The sequence below is a fragment of the Conger conger genome, chromosome 16 (genome assembly GCF_963514075.1).
Source record: "Conger conger chromosome 16, fConCon1.1, whole genome shotgun sequence".
In the NCBI taxonomy this organism is placed as follows: Eukaryota; Metazoa; Chordata; class Actinopteri; order Anguilliformes; family Congridae; genus Conger; species Conger conger.
In genome coordinates, this window is record NC_083775.1 from 19,357,140 (window position 1) to 19,378,135 (window position 20,996).

The 20,996-nt window shown below is 44.5% G+C and overlaps 1 long non-coding RNA gene across 1 annotated transcript; it reads left to right on the plus strand.

Moving 5' to 3' along the window:
* The first annotated feature begins 5,100 nt into the window (after window positions 1-5,100).
* On the plus strand, window positions 5,101-9,879 carry LOC133115456 (uncharacterized). Its single transcript, XR_009705640.1, has 3 exons — window positions 5,101-5,186; window positions 7,498-7,577; window positions 8,313-9,879. It is a non-coding gene; the product is annotated as an uncharacterized LOC133115456 (long non-coding RNA).
* The last annotated feature ends 11,117 nt before the right edge of the window (window positions 9,880-20,996 follow it).

Here is a 20,996-nt window from a genome sequence, read left to right on the forward strand (position 1 = left end):
ATTTTACCGGTGGAGTTTCAGCTCAAGGCTATAATCTGCCCAACCATTCAGTTTATTTGCTCCTATAGATTCCCCATTACCTGGATATTGCAATTTAGCTTATCTTTGACTGATGACTCCAGGCCCAGCCGGTGGAGGATGGGCACCCCCGCTTTATTCAGGTTCCGCATTTCTTTCCACCAGGGAGTTTTTCCTCTCACCACTGTTTGGGTGTTTTTTTCTCCTCTGACTGGAGAGTGTTTTGGGGGGGGGGTTTATAAGCTCAGTTACTGGATTTTTCTTTTTTGCCTAATTCTTTCAATTTTCTATTTCTGTAAAGCATCTTTGTGGCAGTGTCTGTTAAAATAAAGCTCAATTGAATTGTTTATTGTAGCCGCTGGCACTTTTTGCAAGAGGAGGGAGGGGTGTTATCCTGGTGTCCGAGTCAAATTCCCACAAAGTGGACACTCACAGTTCATTACCCCACCTTCTTATCAACTCTGATTATTTGAACAAGCCTTTACGTTCCTTCTTTACTTAAATTTTTCAGGTCCTCACTACTAATGAGGGCCAAGTTCACTGCTGACCCATCTGGTAAAATAACGAAATGGAGTAAAATAATAAGAAAAATACAGTAATCACAGCCGTCTGCTCTGTTACAGGAGTGGAAATGAGGTTGTTCCTGCTCTTTGGAGGGGATAGAGTGAGGAGGACAGGTTTAGTTTGTTAAATAATGCCATAACTGCACCTCAGAGCTTCTTGCTGAAGTGATTGTTTACCCCTCCTCTTTCTGCCCTACATACTGTACACTCACTTAGACACACAAACACAAGCCCGCTCGCTCGTATACATTTAGGCTCCGTTTTTAATGTCTTTATAATGTGGTCCGTGCGGAGCGTTGGAATCTGTAATATCTGTAGGTCTCTGGGCTGTGTGCTTGAGGGATGAGGGGGGAATGAATGCTGCTTCTCTCATTAGTGTTCCTCTCCTCTTCATTTACTCCTCCGCAGCTCCGTCCCTTCTCTCTATGTGAAGATTAAAATGGCTGAAGCAAGACAATTGGCCAGAGACTACATCTAAGTTTACTTCCTGGCCTCCGGCCTATTTCTTGCAGCGACTGCGTGCGCATCACAAAAACATCTTCCCCTTGTCTGCTTCCCGAAGAAAAGACAAGGGACTAAGAAGATACTCGTATTATAATGCAAGTAAATGGAGAAAGTTGTCCAGAAGTTTTAGTCGGATTGCCATCCATCATAGAATTTACTGAGTATGTTGAGACGGTTTAGTCTTAATGATATTACATGACTTTAATTATATTTACATGAGTATTCATGTTGCACACATTACTGCTTGGTGGTAGCCATCAAGCAAAGCAGTAGTGCACAAAACATGCACAAAAATGCTAAACCAGTCTCGCTAACCAGTCTATTTCTCATGGTAAATGGTAAAAAAATGGTAATTGGTTGGCATTTATATAGCACCTTTATCCAAAGCGCTGTACAATCGATGCTTCTCATTCACCCATTCACACACCGACGGCGATTGGCTGCCACGCAAGGCACCGACCAGCTTGTCAGGAGCATTTGGGGGTTAGGTGTCTTGCTCAGGGACACTTCGACACAGCCCGGGCGGGGGATCGAACCAGCAACCCTCCGACTGGCAGACGACTGCTCTTACTGCCTGAGCCACGTCGCCCCCTATGGGAGACATGAGCCATGTCGCCCCATCTCATGCTATAGGAGAATGTGATAAACCAATGACCACATTCATGAAATCGTTAAATCCAAGATAAATAACTTGTGAGTTCTGAAACACGTGTCAGGCCTACTTTTTAAATGCATGCATGAAAAGGCACTGGGTAACATGGCACTAATGTCATATACAAAAAAATATCAGAAGATTGAATTATTACTAAATCGGTTTAAATAGAGACTCGTTTAGTTTCAGTACAATAGCTGACTTGCGGCAGTGTTGGAAATAATCCCATCAACTCTCATAAAAACAAGACTACCCCCGCATAATGTGGTTTGTGTGGACATAAAAATGTACTTGTTCTTCTCTGAGGTCACAGATCACACGAACACACACACACACACACACGCACAGGCACACACACTCACACACATGCACAGACACACACACTCACACACATGCACAGACACACACACGCACACGCACTAATTTCATGTATGTGTGAATCGCTTAATGTCTTCCATTCATTTCCTCTGCATGTGTGCGTTGCTGAATGTTCTACCCTGGTCTATTTTCTGTGGATGTCTCAATCCAGCATCAACACTGCAGGGGTTCGGCACAGTATTTCACTTCTATAAGGATATAAAAAGGTTTAGAGGAGGTGGAAAATAGGGATTTTATAATCATTTTTCCATGCACCTTCAGAATAGTCACCTTCTGTCTCATGTTTTCTCGTACGTGAAACACGTGAGGGTCTCATACGTGAAAGGCGGAATTTGTGTGTGCCTGCGCTTACATCCGTGTGTATTAACGTGTGGACCGGAGCATATGCCTGTATGACCCAGTGCATGTGCTTGTGTTCATTAGCCTATTCATACACTGTGAGACTGTTCTCTTGATGAAGGATTAAGCATGTGTGGAAATGGTATTTGTATTCACATACTAAATGGCATATGGAGGCTCGTAGCATAACAATGGGAGAAAGTTGGTGTGTGTGATTGTGTATGCATGCGTGGGTGCATGCGTGTGCGTGTTTAACATTAATTTCATAATTTTGAGACCGAGAATGTCAGTGAGGGATGGTGAGAAAGTTGTGGTCTGTGTATTACATTTATTTTTCTTATTATGAGACTCATGGCACTACAGTGGCACAAACTTGCTGTGTGTGTGTTTGTTTGCCTGTGTGTGTGTGTGTGTGTGTGTGTGTGTTTATATTACATTTCTTTTATTTTATTTGGAGACTCGGAGCGTGACAGGAGGAGAGAGATGTGCTGTATATATATTTTCTCTGTAATGAAGCGGCACTCCGTGGTCAGTGGGGCTGGCACACAGGCCCTGCAGAGATTATTCCCCTGCAATACTCCAGCACATCTATCATGCATCCCATCCCCTGTCACTGCTTTCCATCCTCTCACTCCCTCTCTCTCACACTCTCTTTCTCTCTGTCCCCCTCTCTCATTCCTCCTCTCCCTCTTTCTCACCCCCCCCTCTCCTCTCCTCCACTGGCTGTGGTTCACTAACAGGTGTGGCATTAATAGGAGGAGGAGGTTATTAAATGTGCACTAATCGTACAGTATAAGAGTTCCTCCCCTCAGGATGGACAGATCACTGCAATCCAAAGAAATTTGAATGATATACAGCATGCACACACCAAACCACACCTACACGCACACACACACACACACACACACACACACTTTCTTACACCTATACACAAACCCACATTCACACACACACCCACAAACCTACATGCCCATATGCACAAATACACACACCTACACACACACACCTTCTTACACACCCAGGCTGAAGTGCTCACCTGCCCGAGTGTGCGGGCTGAAGTCCTCACCTGCCTGACTGTGCCAGGAAATATGAAGGGAAAGAGGAGGACAGAATGAATGAGGAGAGCTGTGTATGAGACAGAAAGGCATAATAAGAGATAATAAACATAATGTAATGGCTGGCCGGCTTTCCTTCCTTACACACGCTCGGCTTCTGCGGCTGGGTATTTACTGCAGTACAAGTTAATCACCATGTTCCAGGGTTCAGCAGATCTAGCCTTCCTGGGACTTGAGCCAACACCCTTAGGGTTCTGAAATCTGGATTCTAACCACTTTGCCACAGTGCCAAGGCAGTTAACCACCTTATCAATCAATTTATTATAGAAAAGATAAAAAGGCATGCTTGCCTATTATGGGTACCCCTACTTCCACAGTTTTTTAAGGAATTAAGGATTGTGGGTATTGTAGTTCCAATCCTCACTCTTCGCTTTTAGTTGTATGTGAATATTCAGACTGCCGGTTTGTCCTCCCAATTGATTACCATCCTATCACACACAGGAAATACCTGGCTACCTGAACTCCTAACCCGACCAAATCAGTTCACCCCAAATACAAATGGCAGCAATGACACCTACAATGTCCGTCCGTTTGTCTGTGTGTCTATCGGTGTCTGTCTGTCTGTCTGTAAATATGGCTATGTGTGAGTGCAAGGCTGTGTGGATGTGTGCATATGTGGGACAGTGAGCTTGTGTATGCCTGCTTGACTGTTTCTGTGTGTGACTGGTTGTGTGCGTATGTGTATGTGTGTGCACAGTTGGTGCTGAAGTGACATTATTTTGGCTGGTTTAGCGCAGTGAGAGGCGCTTGGCTATGAAGGGCACTACCAACTGTGGGCACAAACTCACTCTGCATTCTGGCCAGAGCTGGAATTGTGTATGTGTTTATATTTGTGTTTCTCTGTTTGTGTGTCTGCCTGTGTGTATCTGGCTTTGTCTGACTATGTGTGGGTGGGTGTATATGCATGTGTGTGTTTGTGAATGGGTCGGTCTGTCTCTGTGTGGTTGCGTGCGTTTGTGTGTGAATGCTTGTGTGTGGGGGGGATGTGTGCACACGTGTGTGAGTGAGAGAGTGTTTTTGTGTTTGTGAGTGGGTGTGTGTGGGTGCGGTGTACAGGTATAAGTGTATGCATGCATGTCTGTGTTTGGTGGTCTGTATGAGAGTCTGTGAGAGATGACTAGCGAGGCTGTGTGCGTGCACTGTGCTTAAATGCGAGTGCGTGGGTGTGCATTATTACAAGATGGAGGGAGAGAGGAAGTATATACACCTGCTTGGATTTTTACATTCAGACTGAGGCTCCTGTTGTTTTAAAATGAAAACAGCTGCTGGTGTCTCTGTGTCCCTGACCTCCTTATTTCACAGTTGTTTTCTTCCCCTGAATTTCCTTGTAAAAAAATGGGAAAAAATGTTGCTTATTTATTGAATTATTTATACGCTTTGAGACAGCCTCATCCAGGTAAACTCGCACCGCACTGACAACATAAGCATGGCCTTACTCATCCATGTAGCTTATTGACTGGATAGGACAGAAGTGCAGCACCTCACTCAAGGGTTCAACAACCGTGTCCGGGCAGACTTTGAACCCGCGGCCCCCGAAAGAGCCGCTCGCCGTTTGCCGTTGTCTCCCGTCGTCCGATGCATGGACACGGGATTTATTTTCAGAAGGAAAAGCTGGAGGTAAGCTTGTTCCGTTAGTGGTGTTGCTGCTGTTGTTTTTTCATATCTATATATTTTCTATTCCGGAATTGTTTTCACTGTTTAAGCCTGGCCAGCAAGTAGTTGGACCATCCATAAAGTACTACAGTGGTCCACTACCAGACAGTTGAGTCGAGGCAGCCCAGATGACGATTGGCTGTTAAAAGAGTGTGAAATTGCTGATGGATCGCCCTGCCGGTAGCAAAACGCTGTAGCGCCAGTTTGCACTGAGACTGATGTAGCGTTAGTTGCACCCAATGATGGTCCAGTAGGTGGTTTCTTCCTGGAAGAGGTTTGCTTGGATTTACTAATCGGACCCATCTGAAGTGCTCGCGGGCCTGACGTGATGGTTTCAAACAGGAAGTGGTCAGGGTTCAGCGAGGAAGTCTCTGGTCTGGGATAACCCTGTTCTTAGTTGTTGTTTTTTTCCTCCCTTCTCCTCCTGGGTATTGGGAATGTACTGTCAGGCCCACTTGCAGAGCACACAGAAGGACTGGAAGTGTTGTGGACTTCATAGAAGGGCCACTCTTTTTAATATGGTCGCAGTGGGGTCTGCTGTGTGCTCCCATAAAAAGGCCATCACTCAGGAGCCTACACCAGGAGAGAATGGGAAAAAAACAAGAGCAATTAATTCAACATAAAAAAAACAGAAAAATACTAAGTCAACAAAAACCTCATTTCCCCCTCATCCATAATTCACTACCCCCTCCCCTTTCACTCACTTGGCTCTCCGCCCCCCCATATCTCTCTCTCTTTCTCTCTATTATTTACCCTCCCTTTCCTCTACTTCGCCTACCTCTCTGGCTCTCCTTCCCCTGCCTCTATCTCCCGCTCCCTCTCCTCCCTCTCAGGTGATAAATGTGTGTAAAAGGATATTGATTTGTATGCTTTTCTCTTTTTTCCCCTCTTGTACCCGTCTCCCTTATGAAAGATATCTGCAAAAAAAAGGCGACAGCTTTTAGATTTTATGCTTAAAGGCAACTCTGCCCTGGACGTATTTATTAATAAAAAGAAGATTTACATAAAAAGGAAATGATATTCCTCTCACCTGTCTTTCCCAGGTCCTTTGTCCGCTGTTCTTGTGGCTTCTGGGCTTCTTGTCGTGACGAGTTTAATTTCATTTCATTTTATTTCTCACCCCGGCCAGTTTGGGAGCCCCCCCTAGTGGAGGGAAAATCCAACAGACTCACACCTGTTACACAACACAACTCCTCTCCATTCACATCTGTTACACAACACGACTCCTCTCCATTCACACCTCTTACACAATACAACTTCTCTCCATCCACACCTGCTATATGACACAACTCCTCTCCATTCACACCTGTTACACAACACAACTCCTCTCCGTTCACACCTGCTACACAACACAACTCCTCTCCATTCACACCTGCTATATTACACAACTCCTCTCCATTCACACCTGTTACACAACACAACTCCTCTCCATTCACACCTGCTACACAACACAACTGCTCTCCATTCACACCTGTTACACAACACTACTCCTCTCCATTCACACCTGCTATATTACACAACTCCTCTCCATTCACACCTGTTACACAACACAACTCCTCTCCATTCACACCTGCTACACAACACAACTCCTCTCCATTCACACCTGTTACACAACACAACTCCTCTCCATTCACACCTGCTACACAACACAACTCCTCTCCATTCACACCTGTTACACAACACAACTCCTCTCCATTCACACCTGCTATATTACACAACTCCTCTCCATTCACACCTGTTACACAACACAACTCCTCTCCATTCACACCTGCTACACAACACTACTCCTCTCCATTCACACCTGCTATATTACACAACTCCTCTCCATTCACACCTGTTACACAACACAACTCCTCTCCATTCACACCTGCTACACAACACAACTCCTCTCCATTCACACCTGTTACACAACACAACTCCTCTCCATTCACACCTGCTACACAACACAACTCCTCTCCATTCACACCTGTTACACAACACAACTCCTCTCCATTCACACCTGCTATATTACACAACTCCTCTCCATTCACACCTGTTACACAACACAACTCCTCTCCATTCACACCTGCTACACAACACAACTCCTCTCTATTCACTCACTTCTGTTTCTCTCTTGTTTTCATTCCTTTTCACCTGTGCTATGGCAACAATCCTCCATTCAGACCTTCCCATTCCGCTCATCATCCCTGTCCATTCACACCTGTTTTGGCATGTTACTTTGCACCAGTTCGATAGTGACAGCCCCCAGTTGTTGTTGTTGGTTTTTTTTCAACAGGCGGAGTGTGATTTGAATCATATCCTCATTAAAAGCAAAGAAACCCATCTAGTGCTGAAGACCCTGTCAGAAACTTGTATGTAAGTATCGCCGTTAGCGCATATAAGCACAGGCACAAATTAGCAGCACATTTCCAGTTCATATCAAAACATGCCGCGTGAACTGAATGTTGCATGTCACCTGTGGTGTTTTATGATTTTCCTGTTCCTCTGATTTATTCCACAGTGTATGCGCAAATTCACATTTACATATGCAGTGTAGCAAAAAAATTTACTTACACTGTGTACTGTATGTATTTTGCCATTACAAATGGATTCCATATTTCAGATTCCACACTGTGAATCGGTGTGCGATTTATGTTAAAAGATAAATTAAAAGATATTTCAACAGCTGAAAGATGTTTAAAGGGTGATAATGGTGAGTGTGGGTCTTGATGGTTTGGTGCTGTGATATACGAGTGCCTCTCATTCCCCAGAATCCTCTTTGAGGAACAGTAGTCCCAGGATCTGACAGGATAGGTCAGTGTTGCTGTAAAGCCAGAGGACATACAGTCACTCCCTCAGGAAGATTCACTGTTCCCACGGCGATGTGGGCTTTTATGAGCCTGATAATCTACTGGGGACGTGTTTCAGTGTTGCTCCCCGGTGGACTGCCGTCATTCATAGGGGGACATATTTCTGTGTCACACCACTGTGAAAGTTGGCATTGGGAGGGAACATGATGTTACCCCCACAGTCGGAATCAATAGATTGCGGCAGGGATACACAAATCTGGACTTTGAATCCAAACCCAGCCTGCGTTTTCCTTCCTCCCAGGTAATTAGTTGCTGTGATTGGGCAGAATGGCTTCACCGCTGAGTGGAAGAACCAGCCGACCTCGGCCCTCAGTGACTGTGATTTGAGGAACGGCATTACACTGTTTCCCCTCTCTGACCAAAGCCAAAGCTGGGGGACAATGTGAGAATATGGAAATGTTTGCAAGCCAATTGTAGTCACAAGTTGTGGTCAGCTTGTAGTGTAGTGGTTAAGGTACATGACTGGGACCCGCAGTGTAGCCACAGTAAGATCCGCACAGCCGTTGGGCCCTTGAGCAAGGCCCTTAACCCTGCATTTGCTCCAGGGGAGAATTGTCTCCTGCTTAGTCTAATCAACTGTTATACATCGCTCTGGATAAGAGTTTCTGCCACATGCCATTAATGTAATGTAATGTAGTGTAGTGTAGTGTAGTGTAGTGTAATGTAATGTAATGTAATGTAGTCGGATTGTAGTCTGTCAGGGGGCCTTCTGGATATGTGTTGACCCCAAACACTCTTAATAGACGAATAATCAAGCAGCATTGAGGGCGTTAACAAAAACATGATATTTAAAGCTTACATAGACTTAATAGCTAGTTAATCTTTTCTCCTTGTTGATCATTTGAGAATATGACAAAAAGCAACTTCCAAAAGCAATGTCAAACCTACTTAATGCTTATGGTTGTAGAACCACTGTATAAAAATGGGTCAAGTGTCATAAAGTTTTAGTTATTTTTTATTTTAAATTAACATTTTGATGAATACGTATATTTCTTGAACACCAAAAATTATCTCTGATAATTGATTACAAAATATATTACTTGGGTTGTCTGTTGGCAAAACAACTGACTTACTTCATGTGAGGCTTAAGCATGCTTGTGGTTGTATGACTGGATAATGCATAAGCTATTATAAACTCTACACAAAGGAGCTTATTCTGAGCAAATGAATCAGATGTCAGAAACCGCAATTGTGAGATATTGTTTGTTTCTTTCCCCGGTATAATCACTGACTCAAACGCAGGTCAAAGCGACAGCGCTGCAGATGATGTAGAGACGTTTCGCAGTCACGCATGATGGCTCGCTGCTTCACAAGGGCTGGTTGAAAGCAAGGTGTGACAGATTACCAGGTTATAATTGATCAGCTGAGGGAATCGCAGTAGGAGGTTAAACCCGGCAGTAGATTGATTCATTCGTTTCTGCTCGTAACCACCACTTGTCAGTGATATGAATGTGTTAATGGAATTGCTGGTGAAAACCTGGCATGTGTGAGCGACTGTTATGTAAGGCAAGGTTTTTTTATTTTTTATTCCTTAAATCCCATGTTGACCCAGACTTGGACAGTCCTCTTTGGTGTGCGTGCGTGCAAGCGCAAACAGCTGTGTCCAGCCTGTGTTTCTCAGTATTTCACAGATTGTTGGGTAACTTGGAACACATTGCATTCCACCACAGACATTCTTATCCAGGAGAACATCAGTGGTACTCTACAGAAAACATGGCACACATCTTACGTGAATGATTTCTCTTTAAAAACAAAAGTACATTCCTTGTCAAGGTTCTTCTGTGATTTCTAGCTGAATGTAAAATAAATCGAACGCAAAAACAATGAAACCTGACATTTTTAAACATTTTCTTGATCTGATATTCAGCTATGACAGTGCAATAATGTGACCTTGTAGTGCCCAAATCCGGCATCTAAGCCATAACAACCAAGTGCCAATTCACTTTGTAACCATTAATGGGAAATTAGTGTGTCAAAATCGCTAACAGAAACAGAACCTTGGGAACTTGGGTTTTTTTTGTGACCATTATTTTTTGGTGGGTGTACGATAGTAAAATTACAAAACGCACAATAATGGTAGCTAAACCTAATCAAGGGCAAAACATTGAAGTTTTGTAATGTGTAGTTCAGGTTCTTTGTCTTTAAAAAGCAAAGATTCCTCCTTTTTGCTCAGTAGTTTGCAGCTCCCCCAGACGCCCTGGGAACAGCCTGTTCGTTTCTGCGGTTGGCCGATGGGAGGGGACGTGCAGTGCAATGGCCATACTTGGAACTGGCCATTAGAGGGGACATATTTAAGCGTTGCGCCTCAGTGCAGACTGGTAATCCAAGTGAGGCTTTTCGCCTGCCACTTACTCTGGGGTAACTGCAGCCTGTGATAAAACTCCGAAAGAGGGAGGGGGGGGGGAGAGAGAGAGAGAGACGGAGAAAGAGAAAAAACTGGGACATCTCTCCAGCCCCAAGAGTTACTCCCTCAGTCAATCTGTGTGCTTTATTATGTGTCTGCAGCATAGGTAGACTAGCTCTGTCAGCCCAGTTTCTGGTGAGGGGGCTGAGAGAACTCTTGACTGTAAGGAGATAATAATAAAAAAAGATCCGGATTTCTAAAAGGTTGGAAGTCTGTCTAAATAATGTTTGCTTGGCAAGCAGTGTCAGCTAATGACTGCATGTGTGTTTATGTGCATGTGTGCGTCCTTGTGCGCGTGTGTGTGTGTGTATGTGTGTGTGTGTGTGTGTGTGAGTGTGTGTGCACGCACTGCAGGCGTTTGTGCGGATGTGCTTTCATAAGTGCTCCAAAAACAAATTACAAAATGTCACGAAACCGGCATTTCACGACTCAGGGCCCAAATCCGGGGTAATCTAAAAGAGTTTTGGGAACCGCTCTCCTTACATACTGTATGAGCAGTACATGGGATTAGAACCTCTATTACTCTGGTGTTAATGGGATCAGAGCCTCTGTCCTTCTGGTGTTCAATAGAACATCACCCTTTGTCCCTCTGGTGTAACAGGAGATTAGACCCCCTATCCCTGACTTTAATCACCTCTGGCGTTGCATGAGATTCAAACCTCTATGCATCTGATTTGTTAATGATTAGTTCATTAGTAACTAATAACTTATAAATGATTTATAACTATTATAAAGTGTTACCAACCTCTGTCCTCCCCATGAAAAATAAGACAAGAACCTTGTGGGTGTTAGATGTGATTCGAGTCTCCCCGACTAATATTAAGCATTGTGGTTAAAACACTGGAAGTAGTGGCTGGATTATTTTGTTCCCCCAGATTAAGAGCAAACCTTGACAGGGAGAAGAGGAAGTGACAGACATTATAATAATGAGCTTCCATAAAAGTCATGAAAATGGAGGTTAAAAAAAAATAAAAAATAATAAAAAAAGTCACTGGAAAATTGGTGGGAGGTGAGATTTTAATGCCGGGTTTATAAATGGAGCACATTGTCAGCGGGTGTGTGTGCATGCATATCAGGCTTGTGTGTGTTTGTGTTAGTGTATGTTTGGATCATTCTTTAGGGCCTTCCTTTAATGTGTACTAAAAAACTGCACTTCTGCCCAAAATACCCACCAAGACAAATGGCTTTCAAATGGCCTCTTGGGGGCAAATTGAACAACTTACTCATATTAATCTTTACTTATAAATGTATGGTTACATTTTCAATTCAACAAATGTGCTGCAGTACATATGTTTTAAAAATTGCAAATATTTCTATTTCACATCACGGACATACCCAGTTATCTTGCATCTTTGCAAACTGTCAGCTGAGTAGAAGTGCAAGTTTCTGGCTTTCAAATAAAGTTGGCTAAGTTTATGCGCACGCAACATTTTGTTGGGTTGGGCTCACCACAGCTGAGCATTTTAAAGTCACATACGGTATATCCCTGCTAATCGCAATGCAGCCTGTGAAATTCCAGTCTCCCAGATTCTCCCATTCTAACGGCTCTTTCCTTTATCTTTTTTCTTTCCCCTCATTTTCTCTTTAATTATTTTTCTCTCTCTCTCCACCTCTCTCTCTCCCTCTCCCTCTCTCTCTCTCTCTCTCTCTCTCTCTCTCTCTGCTCGTGGTTGTGTTCAGGAGCAGACAGAGGTATGTAATTTAGCAGGGCAGGGGGAGATGTGTGTAAATGAGTGACAGAGATGTTGCTGAGCCCATTTATTGAGAACACAGTGGGGAGACGAGGGAGAGAGAACAGGCTTTTCCACATGAAGCCATTCAAACAACTTTCTGTGTGTGTATGCATATGTACGGGTGTGTGTGCATGCATGTGTGCGTCTGCGTACGTGTGTATGTATGCACGAGCGCATACTTATGTGTGCATGTGTGTGTCTGTTTGAGTAACCACGTGTGCACATACTCAAACACACGCTACACTGTACTCAAACCTCCAGTACTACACTGTGGTGTGCATGTGTATGTCTGCGTACGTGTGTGTGTGTATGCATGCGTGAGCGTGTGTGTCTGCATATGTGTGTGTATGTGTGAGTATTCATGCGTGCACATACACTTGTGTGTGCATGTGCATGTCTGCCTACGTGTGTGTGTGTGTGTATGCATGCGCAAGCGTGTGTCTGCATATGTGTGTGTGTGCATTCATGTACGCACACACACACACACACGCACATGCTCACACACACACTCGCACTCACGCACACACACACTTACACACTCACACACACACTCACACACACTCACACACGCTCACACACACACTCACAAACGCTGACACACACACACACAGGCACACACACACGCTCAGACACACACACACGCTCAGACACACACACACACACACTCACACACTCACACACATACACACTTACACACACACTCACACTCACACACATACACACACACTTACACACACACTCACACACACACACACACACACTTACACACACACACACACACACGCTCACACACGCTCACACACACACACTCACACACGCTCACACACACACACGCTCAGACACACACACACTCATGCACGCACTCACACACACACTCACACACACACAGACGTCGTTGATCTTGTGGAGACTCTGCACTCCAGGATGAGACTGCGGGGTCTCTAACGCGGACACGGGGACATTAGACTGGCTTTTCCCTGCAGTAATGTGATTGGCTGGCAGACAGACCCCTCAGCCCGTGTGGTCAGTCTGCCTCCTCTATTCCTCGGGATCCGAGACAGGAAGAGACAGCGCGGAGAAAAAAATCTAATAAATAAATGAAAAGATGGAGAAAAAAATAAATATATAAATCAAGTTCTCAGTTCTCGTAAATCATGTTCTTGACTTCCAGTAGACATGGGGGGTGGAGCTAGAGAGAGGGACAGGGAAGAGTGAAATGGAGAGATGGGGAGAGAGAGAGAGGGGAATGGAAAAGAGAGAAAGGGGGGAGGGAGAGAAAAGAGGAGGGAGGGCTGCAGAGAGAATACGTAGGAAGCATTATTGTCCAGCTCCTCTCTCTGCCTGCTTAAGTCTAGCCCTGGGGCCTGGCGTCGAGGTGTTCTTAATTGATTTTTGATTAGACAGACTTACTAGGAGTGTGTGTATATGTTTGGTGGAGGGAAAGAGGGAGGGAGGGGGGGCTGGGGTGTATCCATTAGCGTGGTAGGGAGCCAGCGGAGGCCAGGAAAAGAACACGATGCAGGGAGAATGGAGGAGAAAGGGAGGAAACCATACCGTGGCAGGGATGGAGTTTCCTGGAGCCGGGCTGCTCACGCGACATTCCCGCATCGCTTCGTTCACTCCATTATCCTGCTTAATTTGTCAGAATTACTCAGGAGTGTGAGGTAGCCAACGACGGATTATTAACACAATGCCCACAAGCTGTAAATGAAAACACCGGAACACACACGCATGCTTAATTCCACAAACACCTATGCTTAAGTACACACACACACACACAGACACACACAGACAGATAAATGCACGTATTAGACGGATAGACGGATGCACGCGCATAAAGAAACATCCACCCGCCCATCCAAAAACCGATACACACCCAGCCCCCCTTACACACGCACACACACACACACACACACACACACTCAAACACGCACACACACACTCAAACACACACACACACACACACACACACACACACACTCAAACAGCCAGAATGATTAAAGCGGTGATAACATAATGATTTCAGCAGAAAGTGAATGGGGCGGGTGTGCATGGACTGGGGGTCTCACTGATTCACTAATTACATCTAATGACTAATTGGTGAATTACAGAAATGCGATTACGGGTGCTCATGAAAGCTTAGGGAGAGCGAGTTGCATGCTGAGAACATTACACACAACACTCAGGGCTGCGCCAGTCGTTAGTAAAAATATATATTTTTCCTTATTGGTCATATGAGGATGGTAATTAAAGAAATGCTATCATCCAGAAAAGCAAAGGAAACATGCCCTTACATAAGTATGAGTTGACTAATATCTCCGGTGCCTTCCTCCCCCCAATTTTTCTTAAGTTCTTACTGACACAGGAGTTAGCTCCATGTACAAGTGTGTGTGTGTGTGTGTGTGTGTGTGTATGCGTACGAGCGTGCGTGCGTGCCTGCCTGCCTTCAAAATGATTTCCAGCTCCCACGAAAGTAAACTGCTTTCTGCATATTTTGTTTACTTACACAGGTACAATGCACTGAATCTGTTGCAGCAGAGAGATCATTTGCATCCTCTACCTGGGCTACAAATACAACATTATACAGTAACAGTTCTGACAGGACAAATTTCTGAAATAAAAAGAACCGATTCAACTACGCAATTCACAAACAAATATGCAGATGGACATGATTATGATTTCCTGTCTTTTTGATTTATTTCTATTTTTGCAAACGCCTGCATCTGCTTTCAAAGCCATCCCCATCTATGCCCTGCCCAGATACATATCCAATACAACACCACAAATACACCCATACTATCAACAATGCTACTACACCACCACAACTACACCCATATAAACAGTACTACACCTATACTACCATAACTACACCCATACTATCCTTACTGCACACACACTACCACAACTATAAAAATACTATCAGTACTACAACTACACCCCATACTATATATACTGTACGCACACCACGTCAGTTACACCTGTACTATTAGCACTGCACCTAACCACCACAATTACACCCATATTATCCGTGCTGCACTTACAACACCACAACAATACCTGTGCTATCAATACTACACCTACACCACTATAACTCCACCTGTGCTATCAGCACTGCACCTACACCACCATAACTACACCTGTACTGTCAGTACTATACCTAACCACCACAACTCCTCCAATACTATCGGCAACCACCACAACTACACCACAACTATACCCACAATGTGAAAAAACTCCACCCACACCAAGAACTCCACACCCATTCCACCAAAACTTCACCCACACAGCTGAAACCACCCATGCCTCCGATTTAGAACCTAATACACACCAACATTACACCACCAACAACTGATACATCATAAAATCTCCACCAACGGCACCAGATGATTTTAAATGAACATTCCATTTTGTTTGCCTCAAATGCTTTTTTTTTATACAAATGGATGCGACTTGGGTCTAACAATGTTAGCTTTCTGCTTTCAATGTTAGCTGCCTACATGGAATTTCTAAAAGGTAAGGAGAAATATTACGTTGATTAAAATGAAAATAATTGTCAACTTTTGTTCTCTTGGCGTCATCCCCATCGGTAGCCATTTCTGTTCACCACGCACTACCGTCCCAACTGTTCACTAACGTTAGCTAACATTTGTGGCTAACAAAAAAAAGTTTGAATATGTTGAATATGCCATCTTGAATGCAAGTCAGGACTTGTACTAATGCATTGCTAACACCCCACCCTCACCAGTTCATTCTTCATTCTCAATATTTAGGCCTGTGGTGGCCAATTGCAGATCCTTTTGAGTAATGAAAAAAGGACTGTGTCTGAGTCTTTATTTGTTTTTTCATTTATTTGGAGGAAAACTGAATGCCTTCTGGCCTCACTAGAAACTGGATCTCACTTCCTTAGAATTTGTTCTCTCTCTGGCCCTCATTCTCTCCATCTTTCTTTCCTTTGCTCCCTCACTCTTTACCTCTGTATCTCTCTCTCTCTCTCTCAGCCGTGGCAGAGGAAGAAATTTCCAGAAGGAATGTGCCGGCTCCCCTCGAAGCCCCCTTGACTCTCCTTCTTTCTGTTACCGAGTCGCAGGCGGTAAAACTAATAACGTCTTTAATCAGAAGCAATTAGGGCCTGTGTGTTAAGATCTCCTCCCAATTAAAACTCATTAGGACCTTAACAACGTTGGGAAAAGTCTCCACTAACTGGGGCCGACACGAGAGGAGGCAATAACCACCAGCCAATAAGACCGTCCCTGCGGAACCCGAGAATCGTGCCCCCCAAAAAAAACACCTCTCCACTGAGCCACCACCTCCGTCTCTCCCCTAATGCCATCTCCTCTTTCTCTCCCTCCCCTCCAGTTCTGCCCCTCACATCCCAGTCAATCACATCTCATGGCTGATATCTAAAAGCTGTCACCAGGAGACGCACAATATAATGTTTGTGTATTGTCAGGCATGCAGAGGACCTAAGGGACATTACCGTGTCTCCATGTGGTGCTGAAGACCAGCAGAGCCCTCCTCGGTCCTGAATGGCACAGGGGTTTCACCCTGGCTCGGAAAACAGGCAGAGCTATGGTAAACGCACATGTAATGCGTTGTGCCTTATTTTTTACTTATTCGGTAACATTGATTCTAAAATACATCACGGACCAAACGCATCCGAAAGCACCCATGAACTAATACAGCTAGGGTGATTCTCATATGTGTTTGAAACGTAATCGGTTCGGTGTGTAGAAATGCCAGAAAAGGGTTCACCTCCGGCTAACTTTTCACTTGGGCTTAGGTCACGCCCACAACATGTTAAATTAGAGCTCTGACTTCGACTGGTGGGAGGGGCTGTTCGGAGCGGGCTATCCGGAGGCTACTGGCCCCGCGTCGCTCACGCAGCAGAAAGAACGGAGCGCTGGAGCCCGCGCACGGTGACTCACCCCCCGAAAAGGCAGTCTGCAAAGCAAATAAATAATGTAGCGTAATTAAGCCGTCGGTGTATTAATCCAGAGCGCGCTCCCTCAGGGATTCATAAAAGAGCCATAAAGCACTGGCAGAGGAAAAATATACCTGTGTTCTGACTGGCCAATGAGAATCCAGAGCAGCATGACGGACTTGAATTTCCCTCCCGCCCAGATCATCACTGATTCACTCTTACGGCTGCATTGACTCAGTCTGCCGCCTTGTAACGCAGCGAAGATTTTAAGGAATGTGTGCGTGTGCGTGTCTGTGTGTGTTCTGGAATTTAAATAATGTCTTTTTTTTTGGATGCGTGTCTTTTATCTGTTACTTTTGAATGCAGAGGTACATAATAAAACATTGGGAATTCCTAGGACCTTATGGTGTTACAACCTGTCAGTTGCCGGCACTGAGACAGCTGCTTGCAGCAGAGTGTGTGTGTGTGTGTGTGTGTGTGCATGTGTTTGCTCATTCATGCATGTGTGTGTGTGTTTGTGGGGGGTGGGGGGGGGGGGTGGGGGTCTGTATGCTTGTGTGTGAGTGTGCATGTGTGTGGTGTCTGCTGCTCTGAGTGTGCATGTGTGTGGTGTCTGCTGTTGTGTGGTTGTGCATGTGTGTGGAGGTAAAGTATGCTTGTGTGTGAGTGTGCAAGTGTGGCAGTGGGAGATAGAGACATGCTCCCTTGTGTGTCCACACCTTCCTTCCCCCCTCCCCCCCTCCCCCTTCCCTCCTACCTTCAAGAGCTACTTACCTCCACTGTGGAAAAAAGGAAAACATTTCTCTGTGCAATTTGCATTTCCATATGCTGTCAGCAGCACTGAGGAGAGTGGATAATTGGGCTGAATATGGTGACGGAGAGGGAATGCGAGAGAGAGAGAGTCATAGAGACACAAAGAGAGAGAGAGACTGAAAAATACCCATTACTGCGTATTTCTGTTTTTTTTCCAACTCTTTTTTTTTAAACATACACCATTCTGCTCTAAAGCACTTGTGCTGCTGAAAAGATTTGACTCTGACTCACTCTCTCTCTCCTTCTCACCCTCCCTCCTCCCTCTGCTCTCTCTCTCTCTCTCTCTCTCTCTGTCTTTCTCATCCATATTCATCTCCCGTTCTTCACTCTGTCTCGCTCTCTCTGTCACCCATGGCATGGCATTAATACACCAATTAGCCCTGAGAACAGATAATGGACTATTTCATATCACAGGGACATAGACAGGGAGAGAGTGAGAGGGAGAGAGGGAGAGTGTGAGAGCGAGTGGGAGATTCAGCGAGAGAGACAAGAAGGAAGGAGGCAATAGATGTATGGAGAATGAGAGTATCTTTTTGATTCGAAAGACAAGACACTGTGAAACATATTTTTATTTAATGTGTTTTTGTATAATGGAGTATCTGCCAGAATTCAATGGGAAAGAGGCACTTTGTGGCAGGTGTGGATGTTGGGAGACGGGGGGGGGGGGGGGGGGGGGGATGGGAAGAGATGGATGGCAGGTTTATCTACCTGTTCATCCTCGTGCCGTCAAATAAGCAAAAGTGTGTCGTTTTCCCACTTATCTCAGTTCAATTTTAATATCAATTTTGGTTTTCAAAGGGTTCACTGGTGAGACCCTACACAGGGCTGCCAAAGCAAAGCTGACAAATGAGTAATAACAATAGTGAACTGTAGGCAGAGCTGAGAGAATGTTTAATGTTTGTAGGAAGGTTAGGAGAGCAGTGAGTATCTGTGGGTGGGGTTAGGAGAATGGTAAAGGAAGGAAGGAGGAAGAAAGAGGTGAAAGCTATTGGAATGAGCTCTGGATTGAGTGAGGAGAATAGGAAGTGACTGTAGGTGGGGTTAGGGGAAATGTAAGTGATTGTGGGTGTGGTTAGGGGAATGGTAAGTGACTGTAGGTGGGGTTAGGGGAATGGTAAGTGACTGTAGGTGGGGTTAGGGGAATGGTAAGTGACTGTAGGTGAGGTTAGGGAAATGGTAAGTGACTGTAGGTGGGGTTAGGGGAATGGTAAGTGACTGTAGGTGAGGTTAGGGAAATGGTAAGTGACTGTAGGTGGGGTTAGGGGAATGGTAAGTGACTGTAGGTGAGGTTAGGGAAATGGTAAGTGACTGTAGGTGTGGTGGTGGAGTCCTCACCTTATGCCCACATTGCCCAATCAACTCATGTTATTGGGCAATGTGGGCATAAAGTGAGGACTCCACCACCATGATTTTTTCAACCTTTATTTAACTAGGGCATCCCACTGATACTGTAGATAGAGTACCGAAGTCTGATGTCAAAACCACACCCCCTATGTCACAAATTTATTTATTTTATTTTTATTTTTTATTTTTTTATCACTTCATATAAGAACTGTGCAAAAAAAAAAAAGAGTTGACTTTCTGTCAGGGAGGTGGCTCTGCATCGTTTATGATATTTAGTTATATTTTATACATTCTGTGCTTGAGAAAGTAGAATTTATTCTGCGGCGGTACCCGTACGAAGTGTTAACAAACCACACTACCCACCAGGAAGTCAGTCCCCAATGCTCAGATTGGCTCTGGAGACGCAACGTGACGTCAGAGATACAATACAGGGGAAATGGCACTGGGCATATTGTTTATAAATATATCAGTTTATGCTTGGTAACTATATGAGTAAAATGCCTGGACTCTTTTTTATTTTCATTTGTCATTTTTAAAATATTTAATGGGATTTTTGAATTTATTATAACCCAAGGTGCGTGGCTTTGACGTCAGGACTTCGGTACTCTATAGAACCTCTTTTTTAAAAGAAGACAACCGAGACGGCAGCACGATCAACAAATATAAAAATATATACACAATATCAGACATCAATTGTGAACAATAAAGACTAAGAATACCAATAGTTCAAACCAATTCCCACTAGCGTTAGCAGTGTGGTTAGGATGCAGTCCTAATACAAACCCTAGCCAATCGCATGACTATCACAGTGCTGCAGGTACAAAAAGACAGTTCTCAATAAGAGCTGCATTAAGTTTTCCCCCTCTCTCCCCAGTGAAAAACCCAGAATGCAAAGAGCCTTTTGAAAAAAGATGTAAATGTTCTTCTCCTCTGCCTGCTAATCTCTCCCACCAGGAAGACGGGCCTCCCTCCTGTCTGTGTGAAGATGTGCTGTCATTTTAAGTAAGTATAGAACTTAAAAAAGAGATGTAATCACGGGAAGGGGAATGGAGATTCCTTCACTTGCATAGAGTATGCAGTGCGATCTTAAATAAAAACCTCTCCACAGTGACAGTGGCATGTTTCACTGATCTCAGGTCAGTTTCAGTCTAGTCAGTCGTTTGTGACTCATGTCTCGTGTCCTGAGATCCTTACCTGGCAGTGAATCTCTAGTGAAACCCCCTTTTCCACTGTAGAGCTGAACCAGGCTGACTTATTATACCCCTTTCCCACTGTAGAGCTGAAACAGGCTGGCTCATTATACCCCTTTCCCACTGTAGAGCTGAACCAGGCTGACTCATTATACCCCTTTCCCACTGTAGAGCTGAACCAGGCTGGCTCATTATACCCCTTTCCCACTATAGAGCTGAAACAGGCTGGCTCATTATACCCCTTTCCCACTGTAGAGCTGGACCAGGCTGGTGGATTATGGATAAACTGAGACATCCAGCTGCTAGACCCTTGGCAATGGAGAGGACGGGGCAAAGGGGACATTGTGGAAATATACATGGGGAAGAGTTGCTATGTTGCCAGGTAGGTAACATAGATTAAAATATATAGCAGAAATTATGTATATAGTATATTTTATGTGACACCCAGTGATGCAACAGAGGCAGGGGAGAAAGAAGCGATTTTGCATTTTGTTCTTTTTTAATAATAATAATAATAATA